The sequence below is a fragment of the Pseudophryne corroboree genome, unplaced genomic scaffold (assembly GCF_028390025.1).
Source record: "Pseudophryne corroboree isolate aPseCor3 unplaced genomic scaffold, aPseCor3.hap2 scaffold_1908, whole genome shotgun sequence".
Classification (NCBI taxonomy): Eukaryota; Metazoa; Chordata; class Amphibia; order Anura; family Myobatrachidae; genus Pseudophryne; species Pseudophryne corroboree.
This window is the reverse complement of record NW_026968546.1, coordinates 16,213-40,287: the sequence shown is the minus strand read 5'-3', so window position 1 is coordinate 40,287 and position 24,075 is coordinate 16,213. Positions and strand designations below refer to the sequence as shown.

General features: G+C 45.9%; 29 non-coding genes and 2 pseudogenes across 29 annotated transcripts; 30 read left to right on the top strand and 1 right to left on the bottom strand.

Annotated features, from left to right (window-relative positions):
• Positions 1 to 838: 838 nt before the first annotated feature.
• TRNAN-AUU (transfer RNA asparagine (anticodon AUU)) lies at positions 839 to 912 on the bottom strand. Its single transcript has one exon. It is a non-coding gene; the product is annotated as a tRNA-Asn (tRNA).
• A 2,838-nt stretch (positions 913 to 3,750) lies between these two features.
• Positions 3,751 to 3,914, top strand: LOC135003808 (U1 spliceosomal RNA). The gene has a single exon (XR_010204694.1). It is a non-coding gene; the product is annotated as a U1 spliceosomal RNA (small nuclear RNA).
• A 152-nt stretch (positions 3,915 to 4,066) lies between these two features.
• Positions 4,067 to 4,229, top strand: LOC135003814 (U1 spliceosomal RNA). Its single transcript, XR_010204700.1, has one exon. It is a non-coding gene; the product is annotated as a U1 spliceosomal RNA (small nuclear RNA).
• A 671-nt stretch (positions 4,230 to 4,900) lies between these two features.
• Positions 4,901 to 5,064, top strand: LOC135003830 (U1 spliceosomal RNA). The gene has a single exon (XR_010204714.1). It is a non-coding gene; the product is annotated as a U1 spliceosomal RNA (small nuclear RNA).
• Positions 5,065 to 5,216: 152 nt separating this feature from the next.
• LOC135003815 (U1 spliceosomal RNA) lies at positions 5,217 to 5,379 on the top strand. The gene has a single exon (XR_010204701.1). It is a non-coding gene; the product is annotated as a U1 spliceosomal RNA (small nuclear RNA).
• A 671-nt stretch (positions 5,380 to 6,050) lies between these two features.
• LOC135003829 (U1 spliceosomal RNA) lies at positions 6,051 to 6,214 on the top strand. The gene has a single exon (XR_010204713.1). It is a non-coding gene; the product is annotated as a U1 spliceosomal RNA (small nuclear RNA).
• A 152-nt stretch (positions 6,215 to 6,366) lies between these two features.
• On the top strand, positions 6,367 to 6,529 carry LOC135003828 (U1 spliceosomal RNA). The gene has a single exon (XR_010204712.1). It is a non-coding gene; the product is annotated as a U1 spliceosomal RNA (small nuclear RNA).
• Positions 6,530 to 7,194: 665 nt separating this feature from the next.
• On the top strand, positions 7,195 to 7,358 carry LOC135003809 (U1 spliceosomal RNA). The gene has a single exon (XR_010204695.1). It is a non-coding gene; the product is annotated as a U1 spliceosomal RNA (small nuclear RNA).
• Positions 7,359 to 7,510: 152 nt separating this feature from the next.
• On the top strand, positions 7,511 to 7,673 carry LOC135003818 (U1 spliceosomal RNA). Its single transcript, XR_010204703.1, has one exon. It is a non-coding gene; the product is annotated as a U1 spliceosomal RNA (small nuclear RNA).
• A 671-nt stretch (positions 7,674 to 8,344) lies between these two features.
• On the top strand, positions 8,345 to 8,508 carry LOC135003805 (U1 spliceosomal RNA). Its single transcript, XR_010204691.1, has one exon. It is a non-coding gene; the product is annotated as a U1 spliceosomal RNA (small nuclear RNA).
• Positions 8,509 to 8,660: 152 nt separating this feature from the next.
• LOC135003822 (U1 spliceosomal RNA) lies at positions 8,661 to 8,796 on the top strand (annotated as a pseudogene).
• Positions 8,797 to 9,494: 698 nt separating this feature from the next.
• LOC135003802 (U1 spliceosomal RNA) lies at positions 9,495 to 9,658 on the top strand. Its single transcript, XR_010204688.1, has one exon. It is a non-coding gene; the product is annotated as a U1 spliceosomal RNA (small nuclear RNA).
• A 152-nt stretch (positions 9,659 to 9,810) lies between these two features.
• LOC135003826 (U1 spliceosomal RNA) lies at positions 9,811 to 9,973 on the top strand. Its single transcript, XR_010204710.1, has one exon. It is a non-coding gene; the product is annotated as a U1 spliceosomal RNA (small nuclear RNA).
• A 646-nt stretch (positions 9,974 to 10,619) lies between these two features.
• Positions 10,620 to 10,783, top strand: LOC135003804 (U1 spliceosomal RNA). Its single transcript, XR_010204690.1, has one exon. It is a non-coding gene; the product is annotated as a U1 spliceosomal RNA (small nuclear RNA).
• A 152-nt stretch (positions 10,784 to 10,935) lies between these two features.
• Positions 10,936 to 11,071, top strand: LOC135003821 (U1 spliceosomal RNA; annotated as a pseudogene).
• Positions 11,072 to 11,769: 698 nt separating this feature from the next.
• LOC135003823 (U1 spliceosomal RNA) lies at positions 11,770 to 11,933 on the top strand. The gene has a single exon (XR_010204707.1). It is a non-coding gene; the product is annotated as a U1 spliceosomal RNA (small nuclear RNA).
• Positions 11,934 to 12,085: 152 nt separating this feature from the next.
• Positions 12,086 to 12,248, top strand: LOC135003825 (U1 spliceosomal RNA). The gene has a single exon (XR_010204709.1). It is a non-coding gene; the product is annotated as a U1 spliceosomal RNA (small nuclear RNA).
• A 646-nt stretch (positions 12,249 to 12,894) lies between these two features.
• On the top strand, positions 12,895 to 13,058 carry LOC135003807 (U1 spliceosomal RNA). Its single transcript, XR_010204693.1, has one exon. It is a non-coding gene; the product is annotated as a U1 spliceosomal RNA (small nuclear RNA).
• Positions 13,059 to 13,210: 152 nt separating this feature from the next.
• On the top strand, positions 13,211 to 13,373 carry LOC135003824 (U1 spliceosomal RNA). Its single transcript, XR_010204708.1, has one exon. It is a non-coding gene; the product is annotated as a U1 spliceosomal RNA (small nuclear RNA).
• Positions 13,374 to 14,044: 671 nt separating this feature from the next.
• Positions 14,045 to 14,208, top strand: LOC135003811 (U1 spliceosomal RNA). Its single transcript, XR_010204697.1, has one exon. It is a non-coding gene; the product is annotated as a U1 spliceosomal RNA (small nuclear RNA).
• A 152-nt stretch (positions 14,209 to 14,360) lies between these two features.
• On the top strand, positions 14,361 to 14,523 carry LOC135003813 (U1 spliceosomal RNA). Its single transcript, XR_010204699.1, has one exon. It is a non-coding gene; the product is annotated as a U1 spliceosomal RNA (small nuclear RNA).
• A 671-nt stretch (positions 14,524 to 15,194) lies between these two features.
• On the top strand, positions 15,195 to 15,358 carry LOC135003801 (U1 spliceosomal RNA). The gene has a single exon (XR_010204687.1). It is a non-coding gene; the product is annotated as a U1 spliceosomal RNA (small nuclear RNA).
• A 152-nt stretch (positions 15,359 to 15,510) lies between these two features.
• LOC135003819 (U1 spliceosomal RNA) lies at positions 15,511 to 15,673 on the top strand. Its single transcript, XR_010204704.1, has one exon. It is a non-coding gene; the product is annotated as a U1 spliceosomal RNA (small nuclear RNA).
• A 673-nt stretch (positions 15,674 to 16,346) lies between these two features.
• LOC135003810 (U1 spliceosomal RNA) lies at positions 16,347 to 16,510 on the top strand. Its single transcript, XR_010204696.1, has one exon. It is a non-coding gene; the product is annotated as a U1 spliceosomal RNA (small nuclear RNA).
• A 152-nt stretch (positions 16,511 to 16,662) lies between these two features.
• On the top strand, positions 16,663 to 16,825 carry LOC135003820 (U1 spliceosomal RNA). The gene has a single exon (XR_010204705.1). It is a non-coding gene; the product is annotated as a U1 spliceosomal RNA (small nuclear RNA).
• A 669-nt stretch (positions 16,826 to 17,494) lies between these two features.
• On the top strand, positions 17,495 to 17,658 carry LOC135003806 (U1 spliceosomal RNA). The gene has a single exon (XR_010204692.1). It is a non-coding gene; the product is annotated as a U1 spliceosomal RNA (small nuclear RNA).
• Positions 17,659 to 17,810: 152 nt separating this feature from the next.
• On the top strand, positions 17,811 to 17,973 carry LOC135003816 (U1 spliceosomal RNA). Its single transcript, XR_010204702.1, has one exon. It is a non-coding gene; the product is annotated as a U1 spliceosomal RNA (small nuclear RNA).
• Positions 17,974 to 18,644: 671 nt separating this feature from the next.
• LOC135003800 (U1 spliceosomal RNA) lies at positions 18,645 to 18,808 on the top strand. Its single transcript, XR_010204686.1, has one exon. It is a non-coding gene; the product is annotated as a U1 spliceosomal RNA (small nuclear RNA).
• A 152-nt stretch (positions 18,809 to 18,960) lies between these two features.
• On the top strand, positions 18,961 to 19,123 carry LOC135003812 (U1 spliceosomal RNA). Its single transcript, XR_010204698.1, has one exon. It is a non-coding gene; the product is annotated as a U1 spliceosomal RNA (small nuclear RNA).
• Positions 19,124 to 19,794: 671 nt separating this feature from the next.
• LOC135003803 (U1 spliceosomal RNA) lies at positions 19,795 to 19,958 on the top strand. The gene has a single exon (XR_010204689.1). It is a non-coding gene; the product is annotated as a U1 spliceosomal RNA (small nuclear RNA).
• Positions 19,959 to 20,110: 152 nt separating this feature from the next.
• On the top strand, positions 20,111 to 20,273 carry LOC135003827 (U1 spliceosomal RNA). Its single transcript, XR_010204711.1, has one exon. It is a non-coding gene; the product is annotated as a U1 spliceosomal RNA (small nuclear RNA).
• Positions 20,274 to 24,075: the final 3,802 nt, after the last annotated feature.

Below are 24,075 nucleotides of genomic sequence, written 5' to 3'. Positions count from 1 at the left end.
CCTCTGCTATATGCATTTTTTTTGTTAATTAAAGTAATCCAAAACTGGGATTGAAATTTTAGTCTCTTTTATTTTTACTCAATAACTTGTACCATTTTAATTTGTTTTAATAGTATATTGACAGTATTGTTTTCTTTCAAAAATCCACTTCATTTTCTTTACCCTATTATTAAAATGGTAATTGACAAAAACAAACTACATTGTCACCAGAAGAGCAATACAAAATGTACAAGTGATATATTAAAATCATCTTTCCAGCTTGAATTTCAATGATGCATTGGGTCAACAATTTTGTGAGAAACATCTTCACCCTTAAATAAAGATTTTCTTAATTCCTTACCTGTGTGCTAATTAGAATCACCTTGTTTTCACATTAAACAGACTTCCACATGAGAAAGCAGCAAGGATGCAGTGGCGTTAATGTTTCCTGGTGTCAACTTGTATTATTTCAGTAGACATTGAAATGAGGATGCATCTTGCTGCCTTTCCAATGAAGCAAGTTTAATTTAGTAATAGGTGAAAAACCATCCCTACAAAGGTGTTAATCAGAGACTTGGCTTTGTGGACACTTTTCAGAGAACAAATTTGTTAGCATAAAAATAAAGCCAGAAAATGAAGAGCTGTTTAATCACTCAATTGGATTTTTTTTGCCAGCATATTTTTTTTCTCTGCAACCCACTGCTAAATTGTGCTTCCTAGCTGTTTTTTATAAAATCACTGAATCAAATCTAACTCTGATTACATCAGAGAAGGCCATGTACCCTACACCATAAGAGGAGGTTTGAAATTTTGACTTGTCTACATAAATATCACCAAAATCTGATCACAAGGTTAATTACGTCCCTGGGTGGGATTGAACCACCAACCTTTTGGTTAATAGCCAAACACACTAACCGATTGCGCCACAGAGACACTTTGCAAAAAGTACATACTGACAAAGGCTAATAAGCATTCATCTAAAACGTTTCCTAGAAAAACTTTAAAAAGTCAATAATCTGGAGAGTTTTTGTAAGATGTTTCTTCCATCAACCAACGAAGAAACACATTGGTACTTTCCCATGATGAGTGAGTGCTTCAGGATCTCTTGCACTTACATGTGCAGCAGAGTACTGCAATGGAAGCATGCTGGGCCCATAACCCAGAAGTAGGCAGATTGAAACTATCCTTTGCTATATGCATTTTTTTTGTTAATTTAAGTAATCAAAACTGGGATTGATATTTTTGCTCTTTTATTTTTACTTAAAGTACAATAACTTTTACCATTTTAATTTGTTTTAATAGTATATTGACAGTATTGTTTTCTTTCAAAAATCCACTTCATTTTCTTTACCCTATTATTAAAATGGTAATTGACAAAAACAAACTACATTGTCACCAGAAGAGCAATACAAAATGTACAAGTGATATATTAAATTCATCTTTCCAGCTTGAATTTCAATGATGCATTGGGTCAACAATTTTGTGAGAAACATCTTCACCCTTAAATAAAGATTTTCTTAATTCCTTACCTGTGTGCTAATTAGAAATGACCTTGTTTTCACATTAAACAGACTTCCACATGAGAAAGCAGCAAGGATGCAGTGGCGTTAATGTTTCCTGGTGTCAACCTGTATTATTTCAGTAGACATTGAAATGAGGATGCATCTTGCTGCCTTTCCAATGAAGCAAGTTTAATTTAGTAATAGGTGAAAAACCATCCTTACAAAGGTGTTAATCAGAGACTTGGATTTGTGGACACTTTTCAGAGAACAAATTTGTTAGCATAAAAATAAAGCCAGAAAATGAAGAGCTGTTTAATCACTCAATTGGATTTTTCTGCCAGCATATTTTTTTTCTCTGCAACCCACTGCTAAATTGTGCTTCCTAGCTGGTTTTTATAAAATCACTGAATCAAATCTAACTCTGATTACATCAGAGAAGGCCAGGTACCCTACACCATAAGAGGAGGTTTGAAATTTTGACTTGTCTAATTAAATATCTCCAAAATCTGATCACAAGGTCAATTACGTCCCTGGGTGGGATTGAACCACCAACCTTTTGGTTAATAGCCGAACACACTAACCAATTGCGCCACAGAGACACTTTGCAAACAGTACATACTGACAAAGGCTAATAAGCATACATCTAGAACGTTTCCTAGAAAAACATTAAAAAATCAATAATCTGGAGAGTTTTTGTAAGATGTTTCTTCCATCAACTAATGAATAAACACATTGGTACTTTCCCATGATGAGTGAGTGCTTCGGGATCTCTTGCACTTACATGTGCAGCAGAGTACTGCAATGGAAGCATGCTGGACCCATAACCCAGAGGTAGGCAGATTGAAACTATCCTTTGCTATATGCATTTTTTTTTGTTAATTTAAGTAATCAAAACTGGGATTGATATTTTTGCTCTTTTATTTTTACTTAAAGTACAATAACTTTTACCATTTTAATTTGTTTTAATAGTATATTGACAGTATAGTTTTCTTTCAAAAATCCACTTAATTTTCTTTACCCTATTATTAAAATGGTAATTGACAAAAAAAACTACATTGTCACCAGAAGAGCAATACAAAATGTACAAGTGATATATTAAAATCATCTTTCCAGCTTGAATTTCAATGATGCATTGGGGCAACAATTTTGTGAGAAACATCTTCACCCTTAAATAAAGATTTTCGTAATTTCTTACCTGTGTGCTAATTAGATATCACCTTGTTTTCACATTAAACAGACTTCCACATGAGAAAGCAGCAAGGATGCAGTGGCGTTAATGTTTCCTGGTGTCAACCTGTATTATTTCAGTAGACATTGAAATGAGGATGCATCTTGCTGCCTTTCCAATGAAGCAAGTTTAATTTAGTAATAGGTGAAAAACCATCCCTACAAAGGTGTTAATCAGAGACTTGGCCTTGTGGACACTTTTCAGAGAACAAATTTGTTAGCATAAAAATAAAGCCAGAAAATGAAGAGCTGTTTAATCACGCAATTTGATTTTTTTGCCAGCATATTTCTTTTTCTCTGCAACCCACTGCTAAATTGTGCTTCCTAGATGTTTTTATAAAATTACTGAATCAAATCTAACTCTGATTACATCAGAGAAGGCCAGGTACCCTACACCATAACAGGGGGTTTGAAATTTTGACTTGTCTACTTTAAGATCACCAAAATCTGATAACAAGGTCAATTAGGTCCCTGGGTGGGATTGAACCACCAACCTTTTGGTTAATAGCCGTACATACTAACTGATTGCGCCACAGAGACCCTTTTACTTGCCTTACAGAGCAGCTCTGGAGCTGTTACAGTGCCCAGCTGCTGCAAGAAATCAGCTTGAATGCTTAAGGGGCTGGGGCATAGCCAACATGAGCCCCACACCGAAGGAGGGTGGAGGTGTTTAATGCGAACTAGGGGTCATCCAAGCGCCGCAAAAGGCCGCCATGCCCTGCACGCCCCTTTTCTCTTTTCATATGCAGACGAGGGTTGAAGCCAACTTTGACCCACTGCTTGGATGACATCACCATATGCAAATCCATCTGCTGCAGGCCTTCCCCCAAGAATGCTTGCACTAGTTGTTGCATTTGGTTTGTTGTTTGGGGGTGCTTCAGTATTAGGCAGCCTTCTGCCCTCCCATGTTCATCTGAAAATATGTGTTCTCCCTGCAGTTGTTGTCCCCAGATGAGAGTTCCCTTGTGCTGCCTCAGTTGAATCTCCTTTACTTGACAGAGATGTGCCTGAGCAGCGGCCCTCCCCAGCTCTATCCCAAATCATACTTATTTTGCATAGGAGATACCATGGTCATGAAGATTGTTCTCCCAGGGTGAGGTTCATTCATTGCATTCTGGGTATGCTGACCCCTATGATTTCCCCAAATGTAGGAAACTCGACTGCATTATTTGTGGTAGTGGGGGACTGTGTTTGTGCTTTCCTCTGGTCAGCTCTGGTAAAAGTCAGATTTCTTTGTCTCAGATCTTCCTCTAGCCTTGTTCTTTTTTCTAGAGTTCCCTTGCGCTGCCTCAGTTGGATCTCCTTCACTTGACAGGGGGGTACCCGAGCAGCAACCCTCCCCAGCTCTAGCCCAACTCCTACTTACCTGCCAGGTGAGATACTATGATCATGAAGGTGCTTCTCCCAGGGCAAGGCTCACCCATTGCACTCTGGGTGTGCTGCTCCTGCGATTTCCCCAAATGTGGGAAACTTGACTGCATAATTTGTGTTTCCCCTGGTCGGCTCTCGTATAATTCAGATCTCTTTGTCTCAGGTCTCTCTCCAGCCTAGTTTGCTGTCTGTTTCCACTTCTCTTTTCTTGAGCCGCTCCCTTCTATGCCCTTGCGCACTATCCTGACTTCTCCCGTCTGCTTACTTTGTGCTTTCCATTGCACAATGCAAACTACAGGTAGTACTGCAGGGCCCACACCCTTTTACTTGCCTTACAGAGCAGCTCTGGGGCTGTTACAGTGCCCAGCTGCTGCAAGAAATCAGCTTGAATGCTTCAGGGGCTGGGGCATAGCCAACATGAGCCCCACACCGAAGGAGGGTGGAGGTGTTTAATGCGAACTAGGGGTCATCCAAGCGCCGCAAAAGGCCGCCATGCCCTGCACGCCCCTTTTCTCTTTTCATATGCAGACGAGGGTTGAAGCCAACTTTGACCCACTGCTTGGATGGCATTACCATATGCAAATCAATCTGCTGCAGGCCTTCCCCCAGGAATGCTTGCACTAGTTGTTGCATTTGGTTTGTTGTTTGGGGGTGCTTCAGTATTAGGCAGCCTTCTGCCCTCCCATGTTCATCTGAAAATATGTGTTCTCCCTGCAGTTGTTGTCCCCAGATGAGAGTTCCCTTGTGCTGCCTCAGTTGAATCTCCTTTACTTGACAGAGATGTGCCTGAGCAGCGGCCCTCCCCAGCCCTATCCCAAATCATACTTATTTTGCATAGGAGATACCATGGTCATGAAGATTGTTCTCCCAGGGTGAGGTTCATTCATTGCATTCTGGGTATGCTGACCCCTGTGATTTCCCCAAATGTGGGAAACTCGACTGCATTATTTGTGGTAGTGGGGGACTGTGTTTGTGCTTTCCTCTGGTCAGCTCTGGTAAAAGTCAGATTTCTTTGTCTCAGATCTTCCTCTAGCCTTGTTCTTCTTTCGAGAGTTCCCTTGTGCTGCCTCAGTTGGATCTCCTTCACTTGACAGGGGGGTGCCCGAGCAGCGACCCTCCCCAGCTCTAGCCCAACTCCTACTTACCTGCCAGGTGAGATACTATGATCAGGAAGGTGCTTCTCCCAGGGCAAGGCTCACCCATTGCACTCTGGGTGTGCTGCTCCTGCGATTTCCCCAAATGTGGGACACTTGACTGCATAATTTGTGTTTCCTCTGGTCGGCTCTCGTATAATTCAGATCTCTTTGTCTCAGGTCTCTCTCCAGCCTAGTTTGCTGTCTGTTTCCACTTCTCTTTTCTTGAGCCGCTCCCTTCTATGCCCTTGCGCACTATCCTGACTTCTCCCGTCTGCTTACTTTGTGCCTTCCAACGCACAATGCGAACTACAGGTAGTGCTGCAGGGCCCACACTCTTTTACTTGCCTTACAGAGCAGCTCTGGAGCTGTTACAGTGCCCAGCTGCTGCAAGAAATCAGCTTGAATGCTTCAGGGGCTGGGGCATAGCCAACATGAGCCCCACACCGAAGGAGGGTGGAGGTGTTTAATGCGAACTAGGGGTCATCCAAGCGCCGCAAAAGGCCGCCATTCCCTGCACGCCCCTTTTCTCTTTTCATATGCAGACGAGGGTTGAAGCCAACTTTGACCCACTGCTTGGATGACATCACCATATGCAAATCCATCTGCTGCAGGCCTTCCCCCAGGAATGCTTGCACTAGTTGTTGCATTTGGTTTGTTGTTTGGGGGTGCTTCAGTATTAGGCAGCCTTCTGCCCTCCCATGTTCATCTGAAAATATGTGTTCTCCCTGCAGTTGTTGTCCCTAGATGAGAGTTCCCTTGTGCTGCCTCAGTTGAATCTCCTTTACTTGACAGAGATGTGCCTGAGCAGCAGCCCTCCCCAGCCCTATCCCAAATCATACTTATTTTGCATAGGAGATACCATGGTCATGAAGATTGTTCTCCCAGGGTGAGGTTCATTCATTGCATTCTGGGTATGCTGACCCCTGTGATTTCCCCAAATGTGGGAAACTCGACTGCATTATTTGTGGTAGTGGGGGACTGTGTTTGTGCTTTCCTCTGGTCAGCTCTGGTAAAAGTCAGATTTCTTTGTCTCAGATCTTCCTCTAGCCTTGTTCTTCTTTCGAGAGTTCCCTTGTGCTGCCTCAGTTGGATCTCCTTCACTTGACAGGGGGGTGCCCGAGCAGCGACCCTCCCCAGCTCTAGCCCAACTCCTACTTACCTGCCAGGTGAGATACTATGATCATGAAGGTGCTTCTCCCAGGGCAAGGCTCATCCATTGCACTCTGGGTGTGCTGCCCCTGTGATTTCCCCAAATGTGGGAAACTTGACGGCATAATTTGTGTTTCCACTGGTCGGCTTTCATATAATTCAGATCTCTTTGTCTAAGGTCTCTCTCCAGCCTAGTTTGCTGTCTGTTTCCACTTCTTTTTTTTTGAGCCCCTCCCTTCTATACCCTTGTGCACTATCCTGACTTCTACTCCTGTCTGCTTACTTTGTGCCTTCCAATGCACAATGCAAACTACAGGTAGTGCTGCAGGGCCCACAACCTTTTACTTGCCTTACAGAGCAGCTCTGGAGCTGTTACAGTGCCAAGCTGCTGCAAGAAATCAGCTTGAATGCTGGGGCATTGCCAATATGAGCCCCACACCGAAGGAGGGTGGGGGTGTTTAATGCGAACTAAGGGTCATCCAAGCGCCGCAAAAGGCCGCCATGCCCTGCATACCCCTTTTCTCTTTTCATATGCAGATGAGGGTTCCAGCCAACTTTGGCCCACTGCTTGGATGACATCACTGTATGCAAATCCGTCTTCTGCAGACCTTCCCCCAGGAATGCTTGTACTAGTTGTTGCATTTGGTTTGTTGTTTGGGGGTGCTTCAGTATTAGGCAGCCTTCTGCCCTCCCATGTTCATTTGAAAATATGTGTTCTCCCTGCAGTTGTTGTCCCCAGATGAGAGTTCCCTTGTGCTGCCTCAGTTGAATCTCCTTTACTTGACAGAGATATGCCTGAGCAGCGGCCCTCCCCAGCCCTATCCCAAATCATACTTATTTTGCATAGGAGATACCATGGTCATGAAGATTGTTCTCCCAGGGAGAGGTTCATTCATTGCATTCTGGGTATGCTGACCCCTGTGATTTCCCCAAATGTGGGAAACTCGACTGCATTATTTGTGGTAGTGGGGGACTGTGTTTGTGCTTTGCTCTGGTCAGCTCTGGTAAAAGTCAGATTTCTTTGTCTCAGATCTTCCTCTAGCCTTGTTCTTCTTTCGAGAGTTCCCTTGTGCTGCCTCAGTTGGATCTCCTTCACTTGACAGGGGGGTGCCCGAGCAGCGACCCTCCCCAGCTCTAGCCCAACTCCTACTTACCTGCCAGGTGAGATACTATGATCAGGAAGGTGCTTCTCCCAGGGCAAGGCTCACCCATTGCACTCTGGGTGTGCTGCTCCTGCGATTTCCCCAAATGTGGGACACTTGATTGCATAATTTGTGTTTCCTCTGGTCGGCTCTCGTATAATTCAGATCTCTTTGTCTCAGGTCTCTCTCCAGCCTAGTTTGCTGTCTGTTTCCACTTCTCTTTTCTTGAGCTGCTCCCTTCTATGCCCTTGCGCACTATCCTGACTTCTCCCGTCTGCTTACTTTGTGCCTTCCAACGCACAATGCGAACTACAGGTAGTGCTGCAGGGCCCACACCCTTTTAGTTGCCTTACAGAGCAGCTCTGGAGCTGTTACAGTGCCCAGCTGCTGCAAGAAATCAGCTGGAATGCTTCAGGGGCTGGGGCATTGCCAACATGAGCCCCACACCGAAGGAGGGTGGGGGTGTTTAATGCGAACTAAGGGTCATCCAAGCGCCGCAAAAGGCCGCCATGCCCTGCATACCCCTTTTCTCTTTTCATATGCAGATGAGGGTTCCAGCCAACTTTGGCCCACTGCTTGGATGACATCACTGTATGCAAATCCGTCTTCTGCAGACCTTCCCCCAGGAATGCTTGTACTAGTAGTTGCATTTGGTTTGTTGTTTGGGGGTGCTTCAGTATTAGGCAGCCTTCTGCCCTCCCATGTTCATCTGAAAATATGTGTTCTCCCTGCAGTTGTTGTCCCCAGATGAGAGTTCCCTTGTGCTGCCTCAGTTGAATCTCCTTTACTTGACAGAGATGTGCCTGAGCAGCGGCCCTCCCCAGCCCTATCCCAAATCATACCTATTTTGCATAGGAGATACCATGGTCATGAAGATTGTTCTCCCAGGGTGAGGTTCATTCATTGCATTCTGGGTATGCTGACCCCTGTGATTTCCCCAAATGTGGGAAACTCGACTGCATTATTTGTGGTAGAGGGGGACTGTGTTTGTGCTTTCCTCTGGTCAGCTCTGGTAAAAGTCAGATTTCTTTGTCTCAGATCTTCCTCTAGCCTTGTTCCTCTTTCGAGAGTTCCCTTGTGCTGCCTCAGTTGGATCTCCTTCACTTGACAGGGGGGTGCCCAAGCAGCGACCCTCCCCAGCTCTAGCCCAACTCCTATTTACCTGCCAGGTGAGATACTATGATCATGAAGGTGCTTCTCCCAGGGCAAGGCTCACCCATTGCACTCTGGGTGTGCTGCTCCTGCAATTTCCCCAAATGTGGGACACTTGACTGCATAATTTGTGTTTCCCCTTGTCGGCTCTCGTATAATTCAGATCTCTTTGTCTCAGGTCTCTCTCCAGCCTAGTTTGCTGTCTATTTCCACTTCTCTTTTCTTGAGCCGCTCCCTTCTATGCCCTTGCGCACTATCCTGACTTCTCCCGTCTGCTTACTTTGTGCCTTACAATGCACAATGCAAACTACAGGTAGTGCTGCAGGGCCCACACCCTTTTACTTGCCTTACAGAGCAGCTCTGGAGCTGTTACAGTGCCCAGCTGCTGCAAGAAATCAGCTTGAATGCTTCAGGGGCTGGGGCATAGCCAACATGAGCCCCACACCGAAGGAGGGTGGAGGTGTTTAATGCGAACTAAGGGTCATCCAAGCGCCGCAAAAGGCCGCCATGCCCTGCACGCCCCTTTTCTCTTTTCATATGCAGACGAGGGTTGAAGCCAACTTTGACCCACTGCTTGGATGGCATTACCATATGCAAATCAATCTGCTGCAGGCCTTCCCCCAGGAATGCTTGCACTAGTTGTTGCATTTGGTTTGTTGTTTGGGGGTGCTTCAGTATTAGGCAGCCTTCTGCCCTCCCATGTTCATCTGAAAATATGTGTTCTCCCTGCAGTTGTTGTCCCCAGATGAGAGTTCCCTTGTGCTGCCTCAGTTGAATCTCCTTTACTTGACAGAGATGTGCCTGAGCAGCGGCCCTCCCCAGCCCTATCCCAAATCATACTTATTTTGCATAGGAGATACCATGGTCATGAAGATTGTTCTCCCAGGGAGAGGTTCATTCATTGCATTCTGGGTATGCTGACCCCTGTGATTTCCCCAAATGTGGGAAACTCGACTGCATTATTTGTGGTAGTGGGGGACTGTGTTTGTGCTTTCCTCTGGTCAGCTCTGGTAAAAGTCAGATTTCTTTGTCTCAGATCTTCCTCTAGCCTTGTTCTTCTTTCGAGAGTTCCCTTGTGCTGCCTCAGTTGGATCTCCTTCACTTGACAGGGGGGTGCACGAGCAGCGACCCTCCCCAGCTCTAGCCCAACTCCTATTTACCTGCCAGGTGAGATACTATGATCAGGAAGGTGCTTCTCCCAGGGCAAGGCTCATCCATTGCACTCTGGGTGTGCTGCTCCTGCGATTTCCCCAAATGTGGGACACTTGACTGCATAATTTGTGTTTCCTCTGGTCGGCTCTCATATAATTCAGATCTCTTTGTCTCAGGTCTTTCTCCAGCCTAGTTTGCTGTCTGTTTCCACTTCTCTTTTCTTAAGCCGCTCCCTTCTATGCAGTTGCGCACTATCCTGACCTCTCCCGTCTGCTTACTTTGTGCCTTCCAACGCACAATGCATACTACAGGTAGTGCTGCAGGGCCCACACCCTTTTACATGCTTTACAGAGCAACTCTGGAGCTGTTACAGTGCCCAGCTGCTGCAAGAAATCATCTTGAATGCTTCAGGGGCTGGGGCATAGCCAACATGAGCCCCACACCGAAGGAGGGGTCATCCAAGCGCCACAAAAGGACACCATGCCCTGCACATCCCTTTTTTCTTTTCATATGCAGACGAGGGTTGAAGCCAACTTTGACCCACTGCTTGGATGACATCACCATATGCAAATCAATCTGCTGCAGGCCTTCCCCCAGGAATGCTTGCACTAGTTGTTGCATTTGGTTTGTTGTTTGGGGGTGCTTCAGTATTAGGCAGCCTTCTGCCCTCCCATGTTCATCTGAAAATATGTGTTCTCCCTGCAGTTGTTGTCCCCAGATGAGAGTTCCCTTGTGCTGCCTCAGTTGAATCTTCTTTACTTGACAGAGATGTGCCTGAGCAGCGGCCCTCCCCAGCCCTATCCCAAATCATACCTATTTTGCATAGGAGATACCATGGTCATGAAGATTGTTCTCCCAGGGTGAGGTTCATTCATTGCATTCTGGGTATGCTGACCCCTGTGATTTCCCCAAATGTGGGAAACTCGACTGCATTATTTGTGGTAGAGGGGGACTGTGTTTGTGCTTTCCTCTGGTCAGCTCTGGTAAAAGTCAGATTTCTTTGTCTCAGATCTTCCTCTAGCCTTGTTCGTCTTTCGAGAGTTCCCTTGTGCTGCCTCAGTTGGATCTCCTTCACTTGACAGGGGGGTGCCCGAGCAGCGACCCTCCCCAGCTCTAGCCCAACTCCTATTTACCTGCCAGGTGAGATACTATGATCATGAAGGTGCTTCTCCCAGGGCAAGGCTCACCCATTGCACTCTGGGTGTGCTGCTCCTGCAATTTCCCCAAATGTGGGACACTTGACTGCATAATTTGTGTTTCCCCTTGTCGGCTCTCGTATAATTCAGATCTCTTTGTCTCAGGTCTCTCTCCAGCCTAGTTTGCTGTCTATTTCCACTTCTCTTTTCTTGAGCCGCTCCCTTCTATGCCCTTGCGCACTATCCTGACTTCTCCCGTCTGCTTACTTTGTGCCTTACAATGCACAATGCAAACTACAGGTAGTGCTGCAGGGCCCACACCCTTTTACTTGCCTTACAGAGCAGCTCTGGAGCTGTTACAGTGCCCAGCTGCTGCAAGAAATCAGCTTGAATGCTTCAGGGGCTGGGGCATAGCCAACATGAGCCCCACACCGAAGGAGGGTGGAGGTGTTTAATGCGAACTAAGGGTCACCCAAGCGCCGCAAAAGGCCGCCATGCCCTGCACGCCCCTTTTCTCTTTTCATATGCAGACGAGGGTTGAAGCCAACTTTGACCCACTGCTTGGATGGCATTACCATATGCAAATCAATCTGCTGCAGGCCTTCCCCCAGGAATGCTTGCACTAGTTGTTGCATTTGGTTTGTTGTTTGGGGGTGCTTCAGTATTAGGCAGCCTTCTGCCCTCCCATGTTCATCTGAAAATATGTGTTCTCCCTGCAGTTGTTGTCCCCAGATGAGAGTTCCCTTGTGCTGCCTCAGTTGAATCTCCTTTACTTGACAGAGATGTGCCTGAGCAGCGGCCCTCCCCAGCCGTATCCCAAATCATACTTATTTTGCATAGGAGATACCATGGTCATGAAGATTGTTCTCCCAGGGTGAGGTTCATTCATTGCATTCTGGGTATGCTGACCCCTGTGATTTCCCCAAATGTGGGAAACTCGACTGCATTATTTGTGGTAGTGGGGGACTGTGTTTGTGCTTTCCTCTGGTCAGCTCTGGTAAAAGTCAGATTTCTTTGTCTCAGATCTTCCTCTAGCCTTGTTCTTCTTTCGAGAGTTCCCTTGTGCTGCCTCAGTTGGATCTCCTTCACTTGACAGGGGGGTGCACGAGCAGCGACCCTCCCCAGCTCTAGCCCAACTCCTATTTACCTGCCAGGTGAGATACTATGATCAGGAAGGTGCTTCTCCCAGGGCAAGGCTCATCCATTGCACTCTGGGTGTGCTGCTCCTGCGATTTCCCCAAATGTGGGACACTTGACTGCATAATTTGTGTTTCCTCTGGTCGGCTCTCATATAATTCAGATCTCTTTGTCTCAGGTCTTTCTCCAGCCTAGTTTGCTGTCTGTTTCCACTTCTCTTTTCTTAAGCCGCTCCCTTCTATGCAGTTGCGCACTATCCTGACCTCTCCCGTCTGCTTACTTTGTGCCTTCCAACGCACAATGCATACTACAGGTAGTGCTGCAGGGCCCACACCCTTTTACATGCTTTACAGAGCAACTCTGGAGCTGTTACAGTGCCCAGCTGCTGCAAGAAATCATCTTGAATGCTTCAGGGGCTGGGGCATAGCCAACATGAGCCCCACACCGAAGGAGGGGTCATCCAAGCGCCACAAAAGGACACCATGCCCTGCACATCCCTTTTTTCTTTTCATATGCAGACGAGGGTTGAAGCCAACTTTGACCCACTGCTTGGATGACATCACCATATGCAAATCCATCTGCTGCAGGCCTTCCCCCAGGAATGCTTGCACTAGTTGTTGCATTTGGTTTGTTGTTTGGGGGTGCTTCAGTATTAGGCAGCCTTCTGCCCTCCCATGTTCATCTGAAAATATGTGTTCTCCCTGCAGTTGTTGTCCCCAGATGAGAGTTCCCTTGTGCTGCCTCAGTTGAATCTTCTTTACTTGACAGAGATGTGCCTGAGCAGCGGCCCTCCCCAGCCCTATCCCAAATCATACTTATTTTGCATAGGAGATACCATGGTCATGAAGATTGTTCTCCCAGGGTGAGGTTCATTCATTGCATTCTGGGTATGCTGACCCCTGTGATTTCCCCAAATGTGGGAAACTCGACAGCATTATTTGTGGTAGTGGGGGACTGTGTTTGTGCTTTCTTCTGGTCAACTCTGGTAAAAATCAGATTTCTTTGTCTCAGATCTTCCTCTAGCCTTGTTCCTCTTTCGAGAGTTCCCTTGTGCTGCCTCAGTTGGATCTCCTTCACTTGACAGGGGGGTACCCGAGCAGCGACCCTCCCCAGCTCTAGCCCAACTCCTACTTACCTGCCAGGTGAGATACTATGATCATGTAGGTGCTTCTCCCAGGGCAAGGCTCACCCATTGCACTCTGGGTGTGCTGCCCCTGTGATTTCCCCAAATGTGGGAAACTTGACTGCATAATTTGTGTTTACCCTGGTCGTCTCTCGTATAATTCAGATCTCTTTGTCTCAGGTCTCTCTCCAGCCTAGTTTGCTGTCTGTTTCCACTTCTCTTTTCTTGAGCCGCTCCCTTCTATGCCCTTGCGCACTATCCTGACTTCTCCCGTCTGCTTACTTTGTGCCTTCCAACACACAATGCAAACTACAGGTAGTGCTGCAGGGCCCACACCCTTTTACTTGCCTCACAGAGCAGCTCTGGAGCTGTTACAGTACCCAGCTGCTGCAAGAAATCAGCTTGAATGCTTCAGGGGCTGGGGCATTGCCAACATGAGCCCCACACCGAAGGAGGGTGGAGGTGTTTAATGCGAACTAAGGGTCACCCAAGCGCCGCAAAAGGCCGCCATGCCCTGCACGCCCCTTTTCTCTTTTCATATGCAGACGAGGGTTGAAGCCAACTTTGACCCACTGCTTGGATGGCATTACCATATGCAAATCAATCTGCTGCAGGCCTTCCCCCAGGAATGCTTGCACTAGTTGTTGCATTTGGTTTGTTGTTTGGGGGTGCTTCGGTATTAGGCAGCCTTCTGCCCTCCCATGTTCATCTGAAAATATGTGTTCTCCCTGCAGTTGTTGTCCCCAGATGAGAGTTCCCTTGTGCTGCCTCAGTTGAATCTCCTTTACTTGACAGAGATGTGCCTGAGCAGCGGCCCTCCCCAGCCCTATCCCAAATCATACTTATTTTGCATAGGAGATACCATGGTCATGAAGATTGTTCTCCCAGGGTGAGGTTCATTCATTGCATTCTGGGTATGCTGACCCCTGTGATTTCCCCAAATGTGGGAAACTCGACTGCATTATTTGTGGTAGTGGGGGACTGTGTTTGTGCTTTCCTCTGCTCAGCTCTGGTAAAAGTCAGATTTCTTTGTCTCAGATCTTCCTCAAGCCTTGTTCTTCTTTCGAGAGTTCCCTTGTGCTGCCTCAGTTGGATCTCCTTCACTTGACAGGGGGGTGCCCGAGCAGCGACCCTCCCCAGCTCTAGCCCAACTCCTACTTACCTGCCAGGTGAGATACTATGATCAGGAAGGTGCTTCTCCCAGGGCAAGGCTCACCCATTGCACTCTGGGTGTGCTGCTCCTGCGATTTCCCCAAATGTGGGAAACTTGACTGCATAATTTGTGTTTCCTCTGGTCGGCTCTCGTATAATTCAGATCTCTTTGTCTCAGGTCTTTCTCCAGCCTAGTTTGCTGTCTGTTTCCACTTCTCTTTTCTTGAGCCGCTCCCTTCTATGCCCTTGCGCACTATCCTGACCTCTCCCGTCTGCTTACTTTGTGCCTTCCAACGCACAATGCATACTACAGGTAGTGCTGCAGGGCCCACACCCTTTTACATGCTTTACAGAACAGCTCTGGAGCTGTTACAGTGCCCAGCTGCTGCAAGAAATCATCTTGAATGCTTCAGGGGCTGGGTCATAGCCAACATGAGCCCCACACCGAAGGAGGGTGGAGATGTTTAATGCGAATTAAGGGTCATCCAAGCGCCACAAAAGGACGCCATGCCCTGCACATCCCTTTTTTCTTTTCATATGCAGACGAGGGTTGAAGCCAACTTTGACCCACTGCTTGGATGACATCACCATATGCAAATCCATCTGCTGCAGGCCTTCCCCCAGGAATGCTTGTACTAGTTGTTGCATTTGGTTTGTTGTTTGGGGGTGCTTCAGTATTAGGCAGCCTTCTGCCCTCCCATGTTCATCTGAAAATATGTGTTCTCCCTGCAGTTGTTGTCCCCAGATGAGAGTTCCCTTGTGCTGCCTCAGTTGAATCTCCTTTACTTGACAGAGATGTGCCTGAGCAGCGGCCCTCCCCAGCCCTATCCCAAATCATACTTATTTTGCATAGGAGATACCATGGTCATGAAGATTGTTCTCCCAGGGTGAGGTTCATTCATTGCATTCTGGGTATGCTGACCCCTGTGATTTCCCCAAATGTGGGAAACTCGACTGCATTATTTGTGGTAGAGGGGGACTGTGTTTGTGCTTTCCTCTGGTCAGCTCTGGTAAAAGTCAGATTTCTTTGTCTCAGATCTTCCTCTAGCCTTGTTCCTCTTTCAAGAGTTCCCTTGTGCTGCCTCAGTTGGATCTCCTTCACTTGACAGGGGGGTGCCCGAGCATCGACCCTCCCCAGCTCTAGCCCAACTCCTACTTACCTGCCAGGTGAGATACTATGATCATGAAGGTGCTTCTCCCAGGGCAAGGCTCACCCATTGCACTCTGGGTGTGCTACACCTGCAATTTCCCCAAATGTGGGACACTTGACTGCATAATTTGTGTTTCCCCTGGTCGGCTCTCGTATAATTCAGATCTCTTTGTCTCAGGTCTCTCTCCAGCCTAGTTTGCTGTCTGTTTCCCCTTCTCTTTTCTTGAGCCGCTCCCTTCTATGCCCTTGTGCACTATCCTGACTTCTCCCGTCTGCTTACTTTGTGCCTTCCAATGCACAATGCAAACTACAGGTAGTGCTGCAGGGCCCACACCCTTTTACTTGCCTTACAGAGCAGCTCTGGAGCTGTTACAGTGCCCAGCTGCTGCAAGAAATCAGCTTGAATGCTTCAGGGGCTGGGGCATAGCCAACATGAGCCCCACACCGAAGGAGGGTGGAGGTGTTTAATGCGAACTAGGGGTCATCCAAGCGCCGCAAAAGGCCGCCATGCCCTGCACGCCCCTTTTCTCTTTTTTGATATGCAGACGAGGGTTGAAGCCAACTTTGACCCACTGCTTGGATGGCATTACCATATGCAAATCAATCTGCTGCAGGCCTTCCCCCAGGAATGCTTGCACTAGTTGTTGCATTTGGTTTGTTGTTTGGGGGTGCTTCAGTATTAGGCAGCCTTCTGCCCTCCCATGTTCATCTGAAAATATGTGTTCTCCCTGCAGTTGTTGTCCCCAGATGAGAGTTCCCTTGTGCTGCCTCAGTTGAATCTCCTTTACTTGACAGAGATGTGCCTGAGCAGCGGCCCTCCCCAGCCCTATCCCAAATCATACTTATTTTGCATAGGAGATACCATGGTCATGAAGATTGTTCTCCCAGGGTGAGGTTCATTAATTGCATTCTGGGTATGCTGACCCCTGTGATTTCCCCAAATGTGGGAAACTCAACTGCATTATTTGAGGTAGTGGGGGACTGTGTTTGTGCTTTCCTCTGGTCAGCTCTGGTAAAAGTCAGATTTCTTTGTCTCAGATCTTCCTCTAGCCTTGTTCTTCTTTCGAGAGTTTCCTTGTGCTGCCTCAGTTGGATCTCCTTCACTTGACAGGGGGGTGCACGAGCAGCGACCCTCCCCAGCTCTAGCCCAACTCCTATTTACCTGCCAGGTGAGATACTATGATCAGGAAGGTGCTTCTCCCAGGGCAAGGCTCACCCATTGCACTTTGGGTGTGCTGCTCCTGCGATTTCCCCAAATGTGGGACACTTGACTGCATAATTTGTGTTTCCTCTGGTCGGCTCTCATATAATTCAGATCTCTGTCTCAGGTCTTTCTCCAGCCTAGTTTGCTGTCTGTTTCCACTTCTCTTTTCTTGAGCCGCTCCCTTCTATGCCCTTGCGCACTATCCTGACCTCTCCCGTCTGCTTACTTTGTGCCTTCCAACGCACAATGCATACTACAGGTAGTGCTGCAGGGCCCACACCCTTTTACATGCTTTACAGAGCAGCTCTGGAGCTGTTACAGTGCCCAGCTGCTGCAAGAAATCATCTTGAATGCTTCAGGGGCTGGGGCATAGCCAACATGAGCCCCACACCGAAGGAGGGTGGAGATGTTTAATGCGAATTAGGGGTCATCCAAGCGCCACAAAAGGACGCCATGCCCTGCACATCCCTTTTTTTTTTCCATATGCAGACGAGGGTTGAAGCCAACTTTGACCCACTGCTTGGATGACATCACCATATGCAAATCCATCTGCTGCAGGCCTTCCCCCAGGAATGCTTGCACTAGTTGTTGCATTTGGTTTGTTGTTTGGGGGTGCTTCAGTATTAGGCAGCCTTCTGCCCTCCCATGTTCATCTGAAAATATGTGTTCTCCCTGCAGTTGTTGTCCCCAGATGAGAGTTCCCTTGTGCTGCCTCAGTTGAATCTCCTTTACTTGACAGAGATGTGCCTGAGCAGCGGCCCTCCCCAGCCCTATCCCAAATCATACTTATTTTGCATAGGAGATACCATGGTCATGAAGATTGTTCTCCCAGGGTGAGGTTCATTCATTGCATTCTGGGTATGCTGACCCCTGTGATTTCCCCAAATGTGGGAAACTTAACTGCATTATTTGTGGTAGTGGGGGACTGTGTTTGTGCTTTCTTCTGGTCAACTCTGGTAAAAATCAGATTTCTTTGTCTCAGATCTTCCTCTAGCCTTGTTCCTCTTTCGAGAGTTCCCTTGTGCTGCCTCAGTTGGATCTCCTTCACTTGACAGGGGGGTACCCGAGCAGCGACCCTTCGCAGCTCTAGCCCAACTCCTACTTACCTGCCAGGTGAGATACTATGATCATGAAGGTGCTTCTCCCAGGGCAAGGCTCACCCATTGCACTCTGGGTGTGCTGCCCCTGTGATTTCCCCAAATGTGGGAAACTTGACTGCATAATTTGTGTTTCCCCTGGTCGGCTCTCGTATAATTCAGATCTCTTTGTCTCAGGTCTCTCTCCAGCCTAGTTTGCTGTCTGTTTCCACTTCTCTTTTCTTGAGCCGCTCCCTTCTATGCCCTTGCGCACTATCCTGACTTCTCCCGTCTGCTTACTTTGTGCCTTCCAACACACAATGCAAACTACAGGTAGTGCTGCAGGGCCCACACCCTTTTACTTGCCTCACAGAGCAGCTCTGGAGCTGTTACAGTGCCCAGCTGCTGCAAGAAATCAGCTTGAATGCTTCAGGGGCTGGGGCATTGCCAACATGAGCCCCACACCGAAGGAGGGTGGGGGTGTTTAATGCGAACTAAGGGTCACCCAAGCGCCGCAAAAGGCCGCCATGCCCTGCACGCCCCTTTTCTCTTTTCATATGCAGACGAGGGTTGAAGCCAACTTTGACCCACTGCTTGGATGGCATTACCATATGCAAATCAATATGCTGCAGGCCTTCCCCCAGGAATGCTTGCACTAGTTGTTGCCTTTGGTTTGTTGTTTGGGGGTGCTTCAGTATTAGGCAGCCTTCTGCCCTCCCATGTTCATCTGAAAATATGTGTTCTCCCTGCAGTTGTTGTCCCCAGATGAGAGTTCCCTTGTGCTGCCTCAGTTGAATCTCCTTTACTTGACAGAGATGTGCCTGAGCAGCGGCCCTCCCCAGCCCTATCCCAAATCATACTTATTTTGCATAGGAGATACCATGGTCATGAAGATTGTTCTCCCAGGGTGAGGTTCATTCATTGCATTCTGGGTATGCTGACCCCTGTGATTTCCCCAAATGTGGGAAACTCGACTGCATTATTTGTGGTAGTGGGGGACTGTGTTTGTGCTTTCCTCTGCTCAGCTCTGGTAAAAGTCAGATTTCTTTGTCTCAGATCTTCCTCTAGCCTTGTTCTTCTTTCGAGAGTTCCCTTGTGCTGCCTCAGTTGGATCTCCTTCACTTGACAGGGGGGTGCCCGAGCAGCGACCCTCCCCAGCTCTAGCCCAACTCCTACTTACCTGCCAGGTGAGATACTATGATCAGGAAGGTGCTTCTCCCAGGGCAAGGCTCACCCATTGCACTCTGGGTGTGCTGCTCCTGCGATTTCCCCAAATGTGGGAAACTTGACTGCATAATTTGTGTTTCCTCTGGTCGGCTCTCGTATAATTCAGATCTCTTTGTCTCAGGTCTTTCTCCAGCCTAGTTTGCTGTCTGTTTCCACTTCTCTTTTCTTGAGCCGCTCCCTTCTATGCCCTTGCGCACTATCTTGACTTCTCCCATCTGCTTACTTTGTGCCTTCCAACGCACAATGCGAACTACAGGTAGTGCTGCAGGGCCCACACCCTTTTACTTGCCTTACAGAGCAGCTCTGGAGCTATTACAGTGCCCAGCTGCTGCAAGTAATCAGCTTGAATGCTTCAGGGGCTGGGGCATAGCCAACATGAGCCCCACACCGAAGTAGGGTGGAGGTGTTTAATGCGAACTAGGGGTCATCCAAGCGCCGCAAAAGGCCGCCATGCCCTGCACGCCCCTTTTCTCTTTTCATATGCAGACGAGGGTTGAAGCCAACTTTGACCCACTGCTTGGATGACATCACCATATGCAAATCCATCTGCTGCAGGCCTTCCCCCAGGAATGCTTGTACTAGTTGTTGCATTTGGTTTGTTGTTTGGGGGTGCTTCAGTATTAGGCAGCCTTCTGCCCTCCCATGTTCATCTGAAAATATGTGTTCTCCCTGCAGTTGTTGTCCCCAGATGAGAGTTCCCTTGTGCTGCCTCAGTTGAATCTCCTTTACTTGACAGAGATGTGCCTGAGCAGCGGCCCTCCCCAGCCCTATCCCAAATCATACTTATTTTGTATAGGAGATACCATGGTCATGAAGATTGTTCTCCCAGGGTGAGGTTCATTCATTGCATTCTGGGTATGCTGACCCCTGTGATTTCCCCAAATGTGGGAAACTCGACTGCATTATTTGTGGTAGTGGGGGACTGTGTTTGTGCTTTCCTCTGGTCAGCTCTGGTAAAAGCCAGATTTCTTTGTCTCAGATCTTCCTCTAGCCTTGTTCTTCTTTCGAGAGTTCTCTTGTGCTGCCTCAGTTGGATCTCCTTCACTTGACAGGGGGGTGCCCGAGCAGCGACCCTCCTCAGCTCTTGCCCAACTCCTACTTACCTGCCAGGTGAGATACTATGATCAGGAAGGTGCTTCTCCCAGGGCAAGGCTCACCCATTGCACTCTGTGTGCGCTGCTCCAGCGATTTCCCCAAATGTGGGAAACTCGACTGCATAATTTGTGTTTCCCCTGGTCGGCTCTCGTATAATTCAGATCTCTTTGTCTCAGGGCTCTCTCCAGCCTAATTTGCTGTCTGTTTCCACTTCTCTTTTCTTGAGCCGCTCCCTTCTATGCCCTTGCGCACTATCCTGACTTCTCCCGTCTGCTTACTTTGTGCCTTCCAACGCACAATGCGAACTTCAGGTAGTGCTGCAGGGCCCACACCCTTTTAGTTGCCTTACAGAGCAGCTCTGGAGCTGTTACAGTGCCCAGCTGCTGCAAGAAATCAGCTTGAATGTTCTTCGTTGATTGATGGAAGAAACATCTTACAAAAACTCTCCTGATTATTGACTTTTTAAAGTTTTTCTAGGAAACGTTCTAGATGAATGCTTATTAGCGTTTGTCAGAATGTACGTTTGCAAAGTGTCTCTGTGGCGCAATCAGTTAGCGTGTTCGGTTATTATCCAAAAGGCTGGTGGTTCAATCCCACCCAGGGACGTAATTTACCTTGTTATCAGATTTTGGTGATCTTTAAGTAGACAAGTCAAAATTTCAAACCCCCTCTTGTGGTGTAGGGTACCTGGCCTTCTCTGATGTAATCAGAGTTAGATTTGATTAAGTGATTTTATAAAAAAAAAAAGCTAGGAAGCACAATTTAGCAGTGGGTTGCAGAGAAAAAGAAATATGCTGGCAAAAAAATCCAATTGAGTGATTAAACAGCTCTTCATTTTCTGGCTTTATTTTTATGCTAACAAATTTGTTCTCTGAAAAGTGTCCACAAAGCCAAGTATCTGATTAACACCTTTGTAGGGATGGTTTTTCACCTATTACTAAATTAAACTTGCTTCATTGGAAAGGCAGCAAGATGCATCCTCATTTCAATGTCTACTGAAATAATACAGGTTGACACCAGGAAACATTAACGCCACTGCATCCTTGCTGCTTTCTCATGTGGAAGTCTGTTTAATGCGAAAACAAGGTGATATCTAATTAGCACACAGGTAAGGAATTAAGAAAATCTTTATTTAAGGGTGAAGATGTTTCTCACAAAATCGTTGCCCCAATGCATCATTGAAATTCAAGCTGGAAAGATGATTTTAATATATCACTTGTACATTTTGTATTGCTCTTCTGGTGACAATGTAGTTTGTTTTTGTCAATTACCATTTTAATAATAGGGTAAAGAAAATTAAGTGGATTTTTGAAAGAAAACAATACTGTCAATATACTATTAAAACAAATTAAAATGGTAAAAGTTATTGTACTTTAAGTAAAAATAAAAGAGCCAAAATATCAATCCCAGTTTTGGATTACTTTAATTAAAAAAAAAAAGCATACAGCAGAGGATAGTTTCAATCTGCATACCTCTGGGTTATGAGCCCAGCATGCTTCCATTGCAGTACTCTGCTGCACATGTAAGTGCAAGAGATCCTGGAGCACTCACTCATCATGGGAAAGTACCAATGTGTTTCTTCGTTGGTTGATGGAAGAAACATCTTACAAAAACTCTCCAGATTATTGACTTTTTAAAGTTTTTCTAGGAATCGTTCTAGATGAATGCTTATTAGCCTTTGTCAGTATGTACTTTTGCAAAGTGTCTCTGTGGCGCAATTGGTTAGTGTGTAAGGCTATTAACCAAAAGGTTGGAGGTTCAATCCCACCCAGGAACGTAATTGACCTTGTGATCAGATTTTGGTGATATTTAAGTAGACATGTCAAAATTTCAAACCCCATCTTATTGTGTAGGGTACCTGGCCTTCTCTGATGTTATCAGAGTTAGATTTGATTCAGTGATTTTATAAAAAACAGCTAGGAAGCACAATTTAGCAGTGGGTTGCAGAGAAAAAAAATATGCTGGCAAAAAAATCCAATTGAGTGATTAAACAGCTCTTCATTTTCTGGTTTATTTTTATGCTAACAAATTTGTTCTCTGAAAAGTGTCCACAAAGCCAAGTCTCTGATTAACACCGTTGTAGGGATGGTTTTTCACCTATTACTAAATTAAACTTGCTTCATTGGAAAGGCAGCAAGATGCATCCTCATTTCAATGTCTACTGAAATAATACAGGTTGACACCAGGAAACATTAACGCCACTGCATCCTTGCTGCTTTCTCATGTGGAAGTCTGTTTAATGTGAAAACAAGGTGATATCTAATTAGCACACAGGTAAGGAATTAAGAAAATCTTTATTTAAGGGTGAAGATGTTTCTCACAAAATCGTTGCCCCAATGCATCATTGAAATTCAAGCTGGAAAGATGATTTTAATATATCACTTGTACATTTTGTATTGCTCTTCTGGTGACAATGTAGTTTGTTTTTGTCAATTACCATTTTAATAATAGGGTAAAGAAAATGAAGTGGATTTTTGAAAGAAAACAATACTGTCAATATACTATTAAAACAAATTAAAATGGTAAAAGTTATTGTACTTTAAGTAAAAATAAAAGAGCAAAAATATCAATCCCAGTTTTGGATTACTTTAATTAACAAAAAAAATGCATATAGCAAAGGATAGTTTCAATCTGCCTATCTCTGGGTTATGGGCCCAGCATGCTTCCATTGCAGTACTCTGCTGCACATGTAAGTGCAAGAGATCCTGAAGCACTCACTCATCATGGGAAAGTACCAATGTGTTTCTTCATTGGTTGATGGAAGAAACATCTTACAAAAACTCTCCAGATTATTGACTTTTTAAAGTTTTTCTAGGAAACGTTCTTGATGAATGCTTATTAGCCTTTGTCAGTACGTACTTTTTGCAAAGTGCCTCTGTGGTGCAATTGGTTAGTGTGTAAGGCTATTAACCAAAAGGTTGGTGGTTCAATCCCACCCAGGAACGTAATTGACCTTGTGATCAGATTTTGGTGATATTTAAGTAGACAAGTCAAAATTTCAAACCCCCTTTTATTGTGTAGGGTACCTGGCCTTCTCTGATGTAATCAGAGTTAGATTTGATTCAGTGATTTTATAAAAAACAGCTAGGAAGCACAATTTAGCAGTGGGTTGCAGAGAAAAAAAATATGCTGGCAAAAAAAATCCAATTGAGTGATTAAACAGCTCTTCATTTTCTGCCTTTATTTTTATGCTAACAAATTTGTTCTCTGAAAAGTGTCCACAAAGCCAAGTCTCTGATTAACACCTTTGTAGGGATGGTTTTTCACCTATTACTAAATTAAACTTGCTTCATTGTAAAGGCAGCAAGATGCATCCTCATTTCAATGTCTACTGAAATAATACAAGTTGACACCAGGAAACATTAACGCCACTGCATCCTTGCTGCTTTCTCATGTGGAAGTCTGTTTAATGCGAAAACAAGGTGATATCTAATTAGCACACAGGTAAGGAATTAAGAAAATCTTTATTTAAGGGTGAAGATGTTTCTCACAAAATCGTTGCCCCAATGCATCATTGAAATTCAAGCTAGAAAGATGATTTTAATATATCACTTGTACATTTTGTATTGCTCTTCTGGTGACAATGTAGTTTGTTTTTGTCAATTACCATTTTAATAATAGGGTAAAGAAAATTAAGTGGATTTTTGAAAGAAAACAATACTGTCAATATACTATTAAAACAAATTAAAATGGTAAAAGTTATTGTACTTTAAGTAAAAATAAAAGAGCCAAAATATCAATCCCAGTTTTGGATTACTTTAATTAAAAAAAAAAAAGCATACAGCAGAGGATAGTTTCAATCTGCCTACCTCTGGGTTATGAGCCCAGCATGCTTCCATTGCTGTACTCTGCTGCACATGTAAGTGCAAGATATCCTGAAGCACTCACTCATCATTTGAAAGTACCAATGTGTTTCTTCGTTGGTTGATGGAAGAAACATCTTACAAAAACTCTCCAGATTATTG